The sequence below is a fragment of the Lissotriton helveticus genome, chromosome 9 (genome assembly GCF_964261635.1).
Source record: "Lissotriton helveticus chromosome 9, aLisHel1.1, whole genome shotgun sequence".
Lineage (NCBI taxonomy): Eukaryota > Metazoa > Chordata > Amphibia > Caudata > Salamandridae > Lissotriton > Lissotriton helveticus.
This window is the reverse complement of record NC_136070.1, coordinates 1,248,159,458-1,248,175,338: the sequence shown is the minus strand read 5'-3', so window position 1 is coordinate 1,248,175,338 and position 15,881 is coordinate 1,248,159,458.

Below are 15,881 nucleotides of genomic sequence, written 5' to 3'. Positions count from 1 at the left end.
CCATATGTGAGAATCACTGTACTGAGACGAGAACCTGTCCCAGGGGTAAAAGTGGAAACCGGACAGTTACAGAGGAATACAACATACATGATTATTTTGGAGGGAACTCTAATAGAAACTAACTTTAATAAAGGATTATATCATATAAAAATGGTTGGGGGGCAATTAAGCCCAACAACAAACACCCTAAGGGTTGCCGCCTCTTTGACCATAATAAGGGTTGTCTTTGGACCATAATAATGCCCCTAAATCTTTCAGATCAGACTAATGCAATATGAGGGCAGTGAAAACGGATAGACCTTAAATGTGCCTCGCAAGCGCACAAGAGGTGTGGATAACGGCTAATGAGTAAAGAATATAATTACTGGCGAGCTAACGAGGCATGTTTAGCCAGCCGTAAAACTACAAGTTGCGCTAACAATAAAGAGCGAGATCCTAGCAATGCTAACGGATTTTACTTACTTGATGTCTCGATCACAACGAAGGATATTTCGTAAGACTCGAGATTGTGCTGAGGTTTAAACAGCGAACGGATGGCAAACCTCAAAATTGCGTACCTCTGCAATTTAAAGGGAAAGTGTCAGATGAAAACCTTTATGTCCAGGGTGTAGATACTGAGAACAGACTCACTTTACCACTTGATGGAGAAAAGCTTCTTGAGTAGAATTAGAAAAATGAAAAAGCTCAAAAAGAGAAACATGCAGAAGCTAATTTCTGGCTACAGTGATGACATATTGTTTTGTCATTGTTAATACGTGTCCAATTTATTGATTGATGAATTTTGAGCAAACGTTTTAATATTTTTGTAGTAAAAAAAATAGATATTTTTTAACTGTTTGGTACATTGAGCTTACCGTTACCATTGTTCAAATTGAGATCTGCTACAACTCTTGAGTGACCTACACGTAGCCAAGTGATTTTGCATTGCCTATTGTTGACTTTTGTCAAACCTTCCGTTATGCTTACTTCACCTGTTTGCAACCTGTGTTTCATTGCAGCCAGTGCCCCATTCAGTGGGCCCTGGATATTTGTCTGCTTACCCCATCTCACGCTGCCCTGGATTTCGAACTGTTGATGGGTTCCTTAGTGGCCATAGCCAGGACTGTTCCTTGGGTGTGCGGCTTGAGTACAACCCAGCGTTAGGGCAAGTGGTTGGAGGCAATCCCTGTGCAGCTGCACAGCGTCTACTGGATCTCAGTTTCATCAAAGTCAACACAGGTTTGTCTTGGATGGTCCTATCGACAATGGAAATGAGGAGCAGGTTTGTTCCTTTGACCTACTCAATTAGACGGCTGGCATTTACAATTTGGAAGGTTTGGGTTTCTTTTTTCTTCTTTTCTTTTGATTCGTGAAATGTAGAAGATACATCTGTTGACTGGACTACATCACAATTTTGTGTATACATATCAGGTGCATTCACAGTATTTAAGACACATAACCAGCATCTTAAGACTTCTAGTACATTCATTTTCATAGTTGCCTCAACGTTTAACAATTCTGTCTTCCAATACATAACATACATGTAACACGCTTCACAGATCTTTCTCTGTCCAACTGCTAATTCTATTTATACAATTATAATCATCACATTAATGTCTCTACTCATGTCCCTTTAGTGTGTATACTCTGTGTCCAGTGCTTCACTTTGCCCTGTGCACCCTTCATGGGGGGAGACTTCTTCTGTAAATTGTCCCCAAACTTGACTTTGGTGGCAGGAATACTTACAAAGTGATAAATTACAATATTTGGGAATTTTAGATACCCTCATGATCTCCCCTAGGTCCCCCAGGGGTGGGGGTCATGTCATTATAAGGAGGGCCCCTATAAAAGATATTTATATGCCCTGGGGATAGAAAAATTGCACTTTTGCCATTGTAGCAAAGTACCTCCCAAAGTCAACGTTGGTGCTAGGAGCACTGTCTGCATATTCAGGAACCCTAAAGTCTCCCAGAGGTGTCTTAGGGGTGAGGGGTCATGTAACTATAAGCAGGGCCCTTTTAAAATGTGTTTTATATGCTCTAGTAAGGGAGAAATTGCTCAGTGCGGTTTCCCCATTGTAGAACGCTAGCCCCAGAGGACATGGCAATAATTATGAATGCATAACTATTGTTAGGAATTAAATGAAAATACTGTTCAAGGACTTAAGAGAATGGTATTGATAAATCCAACAATATGCCATTGTTGAATTTCTACAAAAGTACCCAAAAGAAGTTATAACACTTTCTTGTCTGTAAGCCTAAATTCAGCCTTCTGGTGCTCTTCCCTAATTGGTCAGAGTTAACAGGATTAGCCCGGCTGCTTTGATGAAGTGATGAGTGGCTCACCCAGTGAGAGGCATTCTGGTAGAGAGAGCTCTGCTATACAGGAATGCCAGAGCAGAGAGGAGGGGTCATAAAGCATGGAACTTCAAAGGGAGAGTAGGACAGGCAGCGAATACCAGGTCCACCTACCCCCAGCCCCCCTGACTCCGCCAGATGGCAGGCCTAAGGCAGGAATTTGCAGATGCCCATCAGCTCTGCTGCTTGAAATGAAGGAGTGCCAAGCCAGAAACTTTATTTGCCACGTCCTGCATTCTGACTGACGGCGCCTGCTGCACTATCTGGAACTACAGCCCTTTGGATGTACCTTGCTTGAAGGGGAATAAAGAGTGGACTCCCTGTGTTGGAAAGTGGATTATTAGTAGTGCCTCTGACAATCCTGGCACGACTCTTTCTTTGAACTCTCCCTTCTTTTGGCGCTCTACACCCTCTTCCTGGAGTCTCACCTCTCTCTCTATACACTCCATGCACCACTCTCCCTTCCTAACACACCACACCTCTCCCACTCCTGACACTCCATGCCCCTCCCACTCTTGATGCTTCATGCCATCTTTTTACACTGCTCGCCCCTCCCTCTCCACCCTTCACTAATCCCTCTCCGGACACTCGTCCTTCCTTCCTCCCCAGACACCCTGTACCCCCTCACATCTAACACTGTGCCCTTAGCTCTTCAGAGTCTCCAAGCCTTCAGGCACCCTTCACTCCACCCTCCCCAGAAGCCCCATAATTCTCCCAGTCCTGACACTCGATGCCCCGCCCCCTTATGACATTGAATGGCGCTCCCTCTCCTGGCATCCCATAACATTCTAACTAGCCCACCCCTGCCATGTCTTACCTCTCTTTCAGCTGAAGGGCACGCCCTTCTTTTTTATGGCAGCCCTCTCTTCCATCATCAGAGGTGGGACTGTCTCCAGTCCCCAGAAATGCACAGCTAAACGCCACTTTGGGCTGTACCTATATACGAACATTATTCTTTTACTTATTCCACATTTATCCATGATAGTCCAACTCATTTATCATCAATATTCCAATTTTTCTCAGACGAGAGGGCGCAGATTTACTGCTTTGTTGAACTTGAGGCTATGGCATTTAACACAGAGGCTACACCGTTTGAGAAACATGACTTCCACGTATTTTTTTCATGCATTGTAGAAATTGTTTGCTGAGTTAAGAAAAGAAGGGTATAGATCATTAGGATAAAGGGTGGCTTAGCGCGATAATGCAGCATGATGCAATGTGCATACAACAGGGGTTCGAATCTGAGGTGGTACTTTTTGGTTAACATGTGTAGATTAATTTAATGTTTATTGAGATGTCTTTTTAATGAAAAGTAATAGTTAAATGTGGTTGGATATGCACAGATAGTGAAAAATGTATTTATAGGGGTGAATCAGTTCGGTAATCTTGTCATATTTTTATAATTTACAGTGACCCCCGAAGAAGGGCTGGATGCCCGAAATGCATTGGGTTATACAATAAATACTGCCTAAAATGAATTCTCGTCTTTGTCATATTCTTGGTCAAAGTCCTCGTGACACCAGGAGAATAGTAGAAATTTGAAAATTAACGTGCACACGAAGTGCGCCCTCTCGTCTGAGAAAAATTGGAATATTGATGATAAATGAGTTGGACTATCATGGATAAATGTGGAATAAGTAAAAGAATAATGTTCGTATATAGGTACAGCCCAAAGTGGCGTTTAGCTGTGCATTTCTGGGGACTGGAGACAGTCCCACCTCTGATGAAGTTAGTACCCCTGTGCTTAGGGCATAGCACTACAGGAAACTGCACGCACTTAAGGATTAAAAAAAGGATACATAGTATTAAAATTAGGTTTAATAACATTGGAAGAAAAGGTGTGCGTCCTGCCTTCATGAAAAAACATTATAACTTTGGCCCAAACTACAGGACTGCACCCATAAAGACAAGATTGGAAATATGTGTGACTACACGAGATCGCGCACCGAAACCAACATCGTGGTTCATGGAGATGGCAGCAAGAGAACTGGATTGAAATACCGGACGGTTTTGGAAATGATAAAAAAACAGCATGATTTTTATAAATTACTGTCGGACTAATGTGACTTTCATTTCTGTGACTAAAGATGTCTTTTAGTTGAGCTGAATACACATGGGAACATAGAAAGATGGGACTTGTAGTTTTGTGGCAGCACAGACCTCAGGTGTAATCATTTTGTCATGAGAAAGGGTGGGAACTTTTTGTACAATTCGGACCAACCAGAGCACAATATATGTTGTTTAAAAAGAGGGAGGACGGGTGGTTTGGTAACTCTCTTTTTACCAGAGATATAATGTAGCTGTTAACGCTGGGACGGCAGGTACGTGTAAGCTAGGTGAACATGTTTTTTAAGCATAGAATGGGGATGGGGTTTCTTTCTAAAGGGCTTCTAGACGATGTTATCTAGGTTAAATACCGTTAGTTAAAAATGTGTTAATGAAAAGATTTACTGCTTTGTTGAACTTGAGGCTATGGCATTTAACACAGAGGCTACACCGTTTGAGAAACATGACTTCCACGTATTTTTTTCATGCATTGTAGAAATTGTTTGCTGAGTTAAGAAAAGAAGGGTATAGATCATTAGGATAAAGGGTGGCTTAGCGCGATAATGCAGCATGATGCAATGTGCATACAACAGGGGTTCGAATCTGAGGTGGTACTTTTTGGTTAACATGTGTAGATTAATTTAATGTTTATTGAGATGTCTTTTTAATGAAAAGTAATAGTTAAATGTGGTTGGATATGCACAGATAGTGAAAAATGTATTTATAGGGGTGAATCAGTTCGGTAATCTTGTCATATTTTTATAATTTACAGTGACCCCCGAAGAAGGGCTGGATGCCCGAAATGCATTGGGTTATACAATAAATACTGCCTAAAATGAATTCTCGTCTTTGTCATATTCTTGGTCAAAGTCCTCGTGACACCAGGAGAATAGTAGAAATTTGAAAATTAACGTGCACACGAAGTGCGCCCTCTCGTCTGAGAAAAATTGGAATATTGATGATAAATGAGTTGGACTATCATGGATAAATGTGGAATAAGTAAAAGAATAATGTTCGTATATAGGTACAGCCCAAAGTGGCGTTTAGCTGTGCATTTCTGGGGACTGGAGACAGTCCCACCTCTGATGAAGTTAGTACCCCTGTGCTTAGGGCATAGCACTACAGGAAACTGCACGCACTTAAGGATTAAAAAAAGGATACATAGTATTAAAATTAGGTTTAATAACATTGGAAGAAAAGGTGTGCGTCCTGCCTTCATGAAAAAACATTATAACTTTGGCCCAAACTACAGGACTGCACCCATAAAGACAAGATTGGAAATATGTGTGACTACACGAGATCGCGCACCGAAACCAACATCGTGGTTCATGGAGATGGCAGCAAGAGAACTGGATTGAAATACCGGACGGTTTTGGAAATGATAAAAAAACAGCATGATTTTTATAAATTACTGTCGGACTAATGTGACTTTCATTTCTGTGACTAAAGATGTCTTTTAGTTGAGCTGAATACACATGGGAACATAGAAAGATGGGACTTGTAGTTTTGTGGCAGCACAGACCTCAGGTGTAATCATTTTGTCATGAGAAAGGGTGGGAACTTTTTGTACAATTCGGACCAACCAGAGCACAATATATGTTGTTTAAAAAGAGGGAGGACGGGTGGTTTGGTAACTCTCTTTTTACCAGAGATATAATGTAGCTGTTAACGCTGGGACGGCAGGTACGTGTAAGCTAGGTGAACATGTTTTTTAAGCATAGAATGGGGATGGGGTTTCTTTCTAAAGGGCTTCTAGACGATGTTATCTAGGTTAAATACCGTTAGTTAAAAATGTGTTAATGAAAAGATTTACTGCTTTGTTGAACTTGAGGCTATGGCATTTAACACAGAGGCTACACCGTTTGAGAAACATGACTTCCACGTATTTTTTTCATGCATTGTAGAAATTGTTTGCTGAGTTAAGAAAAGAAGGGTATAGATCATTAGGATAAAGGGTGGCTTAGCGCGATAATGCAGCATGATGCAATGTGCATACAACAGGGGTTTGAATCTGAGGTGGTACTTTTTGGTTAACATGTGTAGATTAATTTAATGTTTATTGAGATGTCTTTTTAATGAAAAGTAATAGTTAAATGTGGTTGGATATGCACAGATAGTGAAAAATGTATTTATAGGGGTGAATCAGTTCGGTAATCTTGTCATATTTTTATAATTTACAGTGACCCCCGAAGAAGGGCTGGATGCCCGAAATGCATTGGGTTATACAATAAATACTGCCTAAAATGAATTCTCGTCTTTGTCATATTCTTGGTCAAAGTCCTCGTGACACCAGGAGAATAGTAGAAATTTGAAAATTAACGTGCACACGAAGTGCGCCCTCTCGTCTGAGAAAAATTGGAATATTGATGATAAATGAGTTGGACTATCATGGATAAATGTGGAATAAGTAAAAGAATAATGTTCGTATATAGGTACAGCCCAAAGTGGCGTTTAGCTGTGCATTTCTGGGGACTGGAGACAGTCCCACCTCTGATGAAGTTAGTACCCCTGTGCTTAGGGCATAGCACTACAGGAAACTGCACGCACTTAAGGATTAAAAAAAGGATACATAGTATTAAAATTAGGTTTAATAACATTGGAAGAAAAGGTGTGCGTCCTGCCTTCATGAAAAAACATTATAACTTTGGCCCAAACTACAGGACTGCACCCATAAAGACAAGATTGGAAATTTGTGTGACTACACGAGATCGCGCACCGAAACCAACATCGTGGTTCATGGAGATGGCAGCAAGAGAACTGGATTGAAATACCGGACGGTTTTGGAAATGATAAAAAAACAGCATGATTTTTATAAATTACTGTCGGACTAATGTGACTTTCATTTCTGTGACTAAAGATGTCTTTTAGTTGAGCTGAATACACATGGGAACATAGAAAGATGGGACTTGTAGTTTTGTGGCAGCACAGACCTCAGGTGTAATCATTTTGTCATGAGAAAGGGTGGGAACTTTTTGTACAATTCGGACCAACCAGAGCACAATATATGTTGTTTAAAAAGAGGGAGGACGGGTGGTTTGGTAACTCTCTTTTTACCAGAGATATAATGTAGCTGTTAACGCTGGGACGGCAGGTACGTGTAAGCTAGGTGAACATGTTTTTTAAGCATAGAATGGGGATGGGGTTTCTTTCTAAAGGGCTTCTAGACGATGTTATCTAGGTTAAATACCGTTAGTTAAAAATGTGTTAATGAAAAGATTTACTGCTTTGTTGAACTTGAGGCTATGGCATTTAACACAGAGGCTACACCGTTTGAGAAACATGACTTCCACGTATTTTTTTCATGCATTGTAGAAATTGTTTGCTGAGTTAAGAAAAGAAGGGTATAGATCATTAGGATAAAGGGTGGCTTAGCGCGATAATGCAGCATGATGCAATGTGCATACAACAGGGGTTCGAATCTGAGGTGGTACTTTTTGGTTAACATGTGTAGATTAATTTAATGTTTATTGAGATGTCTTTTTAATGAAAAGTAATAGTTAAATGTGGTTGGATATGCACAGATAGTGAAAAATGTATTTATAGGGGTGAATCAGTTCGGTAATCTTGTCATATTTTTATAATTTACAGTGACCCCCGAAGAAGGGCTGGATGCCCGAAATGCATTGGGTTATACAATAAATACTGCCTAAAATGAATTCTCGTCTTTGTCATATTCTTGGTCAAAGTCCTCGTGACACCAGGAGAATAGTAGAAATTTGAAAATTAACGTGCACACGAAGTGCGCCCTCTCGTCTGAGAAAAATTGGAATATTGATGATAAATGAGTTGGACTATCATGGATAAATGTGGAATAAGTAAAAGAATAATGTTCGTATATAGGTACAGCCCATAGTGGCGTTTAGCTGTGCATTTCTGGGGACTGGAGACAGTCCCACCTCTGATGAAGTTAGTACCCCTGTGCTTAGGGCATAGCACTACAGGAAACTGCACGCACTTAAGGATTAAAAAAAAGGATACATAGTATTAAAATTAGGTTTAATAACATTGGAAGAAAAGGTGTGCGTCCTGCCTTCATGAAAAAAGCCCTCTCTTCCATGACATACTCCTCATGTGAAGTCTCTGCTCAGACCTGGACATCCCACGCTCGCTGCATCTGTGATGTCACTCCCTGAGACCTGCACATCCTGCCCCCGCCTCTGGTGTTACTCCCTAGACCAGCTTATGCGTTCCCCCTTCCTTCCTCTGTGAGGTTACTTCCTGGGGCTGCACTCCCGGTCCCCCTTTTTCTAGGTAGTCATTCCCCAGGCTTGTACACCCAGACCCCTCCCTGACTGCTTTGTGATGTCACTCCTACAGGCCTGACCATCCCCCCTTGTGATGTCACTCCTTCAGGCCTGCACATCCTGCCCCTACCCCCTGTGTGGTGTTATTCCTCCAGGCCTGCACACCCCCCTTTGTGATGTCACTCCTCCAGACCTGCACACCCCCCTTTGTGATGTTACTCCTCCAGTCTTGCACCCCCCACCCTGGTGATGTCACTCCCCCAGGCCTGTACAGCCTGCCCCCCACCCCTTTGTGATGTCACTTCTCCAGTCCTGCACATCCCCCTTGTGATGTCACTCCCCCAGGTCTGTACAGCCTGCCCCCCATCCCTTTGTGATGTCACTCCTCCAGTCTTGCACATCCCTCTTGTGATGTCACTCCCCCAGGCCTGTACAGCCTGCCCCCACCCCTTTGTGATGTCACTCCTCCAGTCCTGCACATCCCCCTTTGTGATGTCACTCCTCCAGGCCTTTACATCTCCCCTTTTAAGGTCACTCCCCCAGGCCTGTACAGCCTGCCCCCCAAACCCCTTTGTGATGTCACTCCCCCAGGCCGGTACACCCCCCTCCCCCTTTGTGATGTCACTCCCCCACCACTATATATCCCCGAGGAGGACTGTGAACCCCAGAGTGATGTTGGGGCAGTAAGGGCGCAGACTGGGCAATTCTTTAACCATAGGCAATACCAGGTCTGCGGTATTAAATATCACCTTGAAGCCTTGCCCCCCACGAGGAGAGGTGTTCGGGCCGAACCCCTCTTGGCACCCGCCCTCTGCTTGTGGGTCTCAGTCCAGCTCCTGGCTCTGCCAGCGATATGTTGGGGGCTCCGGAGGGGGCCTGCCATCATGCGCATGCCTGCTGGGATATGACTGGTGTGACTGACTAAGGGATTTATATCGCTCCGCCCACACACGAGATGGCGCGGTGTGGCTCTGAACATCCGTGACATTTGGATGGGAACAGCCATGGCCTTTGCCTGTGGAGTTCGTGTTTATATTGGGGGGCAAGAGAACTTCACAGAGGCAGACCAGGCCACCTCAGTCGAGGCACCGTGTCTCCCTTTGTGGGCGCAGTTGACAGGGAGAGTGGTATGAATGCTCAGTAGCGGGGGTCAGAACCTTGGCGTGGTGCTACTGCTCACCAGCCCCAAGGGCTGGTGCTAATCTGACCTGTGTGTCTGGAGTGGGGGTGCTAATCTGACCTGTGTCCATGGAGTGGGGGTGCTAATCTGACCTGTGTCCCTGGAGTGGGGGTGCTAATCTGACCTGTGTGCCTGGAGTGGGGGTGCTAATCTGACCTGTGTGCCTGGAGTGGGGGTGCTAATCTGACTTGTGTGCCTCGAGGCTGGTGCTAATCTGACCTGTGTGCCTGGGGGGCTGGTGCTAATCTGTCCTGTGTGCCTCAGGGGCTGGTGCTAATCTGACCTGTGTGCCTGGAGTGAGGGTGCTAATCTGACCTGTGTGCCCGAGGGCTGGTGCTAATCTGACCTGTGTGCCTGGAGTGGGGGTGCTAATCTGACCTGTGTGCCTGGAGTGGGGGTGCTAATCTGACCTGTGTGCCTCGGGGGCTGGTGCTAATCTGACCTGTGTGCCTGGAGTGGGGGTGCTAATCTGACCTGTGTGCCTCCAGGGTTGGTGCTAATCAGACCTGTGTGCCTCAGGGGCTGGTGCTAATCTGTGTGCCCCCGAGGGCTAGTGCTAATCTGACCTGTGTGCCTCGAGGGCTGGTGCTAATTGCGATTCTCCTATTAACATGCCTAGAGAATCTGGATTTCATTAAAGACACGGAGGCTCACATTATGCAATGACTTTTAATTGCAGATCCAAGCAGCCGCATCACAATACAAAGGTTCCAATAAGAACACTGAGATAAACTAAAACCTATACCATAGCAACCATCTGCCTCTTTTAAATCAGGCGAAAAGAAGAACCAGTAGAAAGGAGAGAATTCGAAATGAAGTCCAAACGAAAGTTGAAGGACAAGGGTCGAAACGAGGATAAAAGATTGAGTCGGACATGGTCTTGGTTCTTCTGTAGACCTCAAATTTGACTCCAAACAAATTATATGACCTGTTAGAGATCTCCAGAGCTTTAACGTCAGAAACTCTCCGACAAGAGATAAGGCAAAGAAGAGTGGCAAGTTTAATAGACAGAAATGTTCTACTTAAAAGAAAATTTTCGGGCCAGGAAGTAAAAAGATTCAGAATCAAATTCACATCCCAGAGTGTATCATATTTCGGCTTCGGGGGTCTATTGAGACGAATACTCTTCATAACTCTACAAACAATGACATTTTTACCGACAGTTTTTCCATTAACAAGAACATGACCCGCAGAGATCTCCGATCTAGAACACTTGATCGATCTATAACTCAGACCTTTGTCAAAAAGATCAGCTAGAAATTTCACTACATCAACAATAGGTGCCTGTATGGGATCCAAATCCCTCTCCAGGCACCAACGAAACCAATATTTCCAGATATTATTGTATCTGTAGTGAGTTCCCGGCGCCCATGAATCTCTGAGGAGAGTAGAAGCTGATGTCGAAAGTCCTGAGAGTTCGTTGGATCTCCTGACACTGTCCAAGCAAGAAGGTTCAAACTCCCGGAAAGGGTCAGGAGGTGAGGATCTCCGTTTACGTCTGTAAGGAGATCTTCCAGGGAAGGTATCAGAAAGGGAAATTCGTAAGTTAGCTCCAGAACTGTGGGGAACCACGCTTGTGACAGCCAGATGGGAGTTATTAGGACTAGAGAGCATTGGTCTTGCCTCACTTTCTGCAAGACTCTCTGGATCATTGCAAATGGGGGAAAGGCATATGCATTGATCCCTGACCAAGGTTGGAGAAATGCGTTCACTGCTAGAGCACCGGGATCCGGCATCCAGCTGAAGTAATGTTCTAGTTGAGAGGTGAGACGGCTCGCAAAGAGGTCTGTTTCGAATGGACCCCAGCAAGATTTCAGTGAGTCGAAGACAGCGGCGTTGAGTTTCCAATCGCTGAAGTCCGAAAGGAATCTGGAATTCCAATCGGCATAAACGTTTGATTTCCCTGGGTAGTATTCCGCTTTGAGGCCAATTTTGTGTTCTAAGCAGAACATCCAGAGTCTCTTGGCCAAGTTAGAAAGGTCGGCAGATTTGGTACCTCCCAACCGATTGATGTAGGCCACTGCGGAAACATTGTCCATTTTCAGGACAACCGACCTCCCCTGTATTGAGTGCTTGAAACTCATAAAGGCGTACAGGCCAGCAGTAAATTCGAGGAAATTTATGTGGTGGGATGACTCCTCTCGTGACCATACCCCTCCCGTATTCTGGTCTAGGAAGCATGCACCCCAACTATGTAGGGAAGCGTCCGATTCCAACACAAAATCTGGTTCTGAACCAAAAATTGCTTTCCCATTCCAATCCTCCAGGTTTTCCAACCACCAGTTTAGTTCTGCTTTGGCCTCCAAATCTAGGGTGATTCGGTCCTCGTACCAGAGGCCAGACCTCAAGGCCCTTCCTTTTATCCTTTGCAGGGCGCGGTAATTCAGAGACCCTGGAAAGATCGCTTGGATGGAGGAAGACAAGAGTCTTGCCAGTAGTCTTGCCAGCTCCCTTAAAGGGATATCCTCCTGTCTCAAGACATATCGAATCTCTTTTTTGATCTTTGATATCTTTGAAGGAGGTAAGAGAAGAAGACACTTTGAAGTGTCCAGAGTGAAACCCAGAAACTCCAGGGATTTTGAGGGGGTTAGAATGGATTTCTCTTTGTTGATGATGAATCCTAGGCTTTCTAGTAGATTCATAATCGTTTCCAGATCTATGAGAATTTGATCGAGGTCTTGAGACATTATCAAAATGTCATCGAGGTAAATGATAAGGCGGACGCCTCATTCCCTCAGGAAGGAGGCTACTGCTCTCATAACCTTGGTAAAGCACCAAGGGGCAGAAGAAAGTCCGAAGGGGAGAGCCTGGAACTGGTAAAGATGATTTTTCCATAGGAATTGTAGGTACGGCTGATGTAAAACCGCCATCGGAATCGTGAAGTAGGCATATTTCAGTCTTCTTTTTGGAGAAGATCTCTCAGGAGATGTATTCCTTCCATTTTGAAATGCCTGTAGACAAGAAATGTGTTGAGGTCTTTCAGATTTATGACCAGCTTTTTCCTTTTTTCTCCACGAGGAACAGTGTAATTACGAAAGTTAAAGAATCCAAAGGAACTTCTATTATTGTTCCTTTCTGAAGCATAGAGAAGATCTCTACTATTTTCTCTTTTTCTAGTGAACCAGGGATGTCCCTTGGCAAGGAAGCTTGAAACGGAGTTTGAACAAAATCTATCATAAAGCCTTTCACTGTGGACAGAACACAAGGATCTCGTATTATTTCCTCCCGTCTTTTCGAAAAAAACTTGAGTCTGCCTCCCACCCTTAGGGGGATAGAAGGAGAAAGTAAAGGAGCAGGACTTACTTGGAGAATTCAAGGTGAATGAACCTCGCGATCTTGCCCCTCTGGCTCGGTTTCCTCTTCCACGATTGAAGGTGTTGTTGTAATTATACTGTTGATAGCCTCTTCCGAAGGGGCGTGATCTCTGGTAGGGCCTCTGGTTAAATCGGCCGGAAGAAAGGCCTCTTCTTCCGGCCCTCTCAAAAACATTGTTGTTAACCACTCTCCTTATGTTATGTTGGACCTTATAGAGTGCTGTGAAAGTAGACACGTACTTTCCAAGTGATTTTATAAGCTCCTCCCCAAAGAGAAGGCCTTTCGGGTTTGAGGATGGTTCTTTCTCTGCCATGTCGGAATGTATAGGGTCGAGTTTATAAAGAATCAGTCTACTCCTTTCAGCATTAATGCTCGCATTGGCGTTGCCTAGAAGAATGAGTGCTCTTTGACTCCATCCCCTAATCAATTCTGTATTGAGGGGGGTACCTTGAAGGTGGCACTCCTCTGCGGAATCAAGTATCCTGGTAAGGGGTCCAAGGACATCTAATAGGCTGTCCTGGCAGCCCTTAAACGAGTTTTCTAGTCCTTTCCTGGGATCGCGCCCAAGCCTGAAGAGGAACTTAATCAGTTCCGGATCTAGATTAGGGGTATAGCATGCCTTTTCATCAATGGAGGGCCTAGAACATTCCGCCCTTAATATATTTCTCGTCTCCCTTTCAAGAGGGAACCGTATCCATTTCTTAATGAATTTAGAGACATGTTCTTGGGGAGACCATTGTGATGAACGGGGGTGTTTTAAATTCAGGGGGGAGAACATTTCTTCCCCTAATGGATCTAAAATACTGTCTTTCGAAGAGGAAGGAGGCTCATCCTTCGTCTTGAATAGACCAACATCCTCATCATCAAGGTCCTGAGTATACTCATCTGGATCATCAGAATTGTCATCATTAGAGTCCCCTGTATAGTTCTGAGCACCATGAGAGATAGAGCCGCTGAGGGCATCCGAGATGTTTGGGCCGCGAAGGGCACTCAAAGCTAACGTGTCGCTAGGGACAGCCTTCTTAGTTGAGGTGCAAAGACCTCCAGGTTGTTTTGAGGTGCTAAGACCACCAATATTATTAGAGGTGCCAGGACCCCCTGTGCTCTCTGGGACGTGTGGAGTGGTATGATTAGACTTCTTTGAGCGTTTGACGCTCACAGGTAGGGCAATGCAGGGAGTCTCATCAGAGACATCTTCCTGAGAGGGAATGGGTCTTTTATAAGGTGCGACCTGGGCAAGTGTTTGTAACATACAAGACTTCATCTCTCTTTGGATTAGAAATCTAAATTCCTCACTATCAAAATTAGGGAGTGCAGAATTATTTAATTCCGACTCAAAGTCAGATACATTTTCCATATTAATAATCTTCCCTCTTTCCTTTTTTAAATATTAAATAATAATTATTCGCTCCCTTTTTTATTTTTATTTTTGATTATATAAATTATACTTCCTTTATCAAGGTAAACTCACATCAAAGCATATATAGCTTATTTAGAATCAAAAATTCGACTGAGAACAGCCAATATAGTTAATACATAGAGTCTATGTAACTGCAACTTGCCCAAACAAATGTTAGATTGAAATAAGGAAAATAAGGATCCCTATTAGGTTGTGAGGGGTTAATGGTAGGGACCTCTATTAACAAAACGTCAAGCCGAGGTGTCTTCCACATCCGCGGTCGAGCAGCTGACTTTCCAACTGTCGGTGTGAATGAGGAAAGTCCCTTGGCGAGACACGCACGAAGCGTGCCTCTTGCCAGGGGTCTTTCTTCTAATGTGCGTCTTGTTAGCTGAGGTGTCCGACGCGGTGAACAATGCCTGCAAACTAATGTTATTGACGAGGATCGCATATCCTACGCAGAGCGCTCATCCCATGAAGACGGGTAAGTCCAGCGCGCACCTGATTTGCACAGCCTCGAGCACTAACAGTGCTTCTAAATCGTACAGCCTCGAGCGCTAGCAGCTCAAAGAGACGCTCACTGAGATCCTCGCTGTAGAAACACGCTCCGAGCGCATATAAGCACTAGATTTTAAATGTGTCCGCGAGCGAGGGAGAGGCCGGAACCGCTCCGACTACGCTCGTGGGGGGCGGGGGTGGGCGGCGATTACGAGCATAAGCGATTACAAGTGCATAAGCAGTAACAAAACGCTGTGGAAAGAAACAACGTGAAAAGAAAAGTCAGATTAAACAGCTCTAAGAAAAAAAGGGGGGGAGAGGATGATCTCCGTAAATTGCAGACCATAGGAGGGGAAGGGGAGGGAGGAGGCGGGGGATAAAGCCACCTGTTAAAAAGTAACCCACACAAGGGCTGATTAAACTTCTTCTTTATTCACGGCCTCCACAGTGCCACCAGGTTAACAGGACCATCAGTGCATTTCTCTACTCAAGTTCACCCTACTCACTGATAACGGTGATCATGGATAACGGAGTAGTTTCTCTTGAATTCTGCTATTACTAGTGTATCTCACTATTTGGTCTCTTATGAGGGAATCATTAAGATCCCCAAATTGGCAATGAGTACTTAGACCCCTTAACACTGCCACGTAGCTGGCAATACTCTCCTCTTTTCCTTGGACTCTACATAAAAATTTGTGGCGTTCAAGTACAATGTTTACCTTGTCCCCAAAATGGATACCTAACTTAATTAATTATACTTCATAAACATTAGATGCATCCTCCAATTGTGGTTCAGGTAATGTGTCGAATATCTTCCTGCCCTGGTTGCCTAGATTGTGGAGGAGGACATGTTGCCTTCTAAA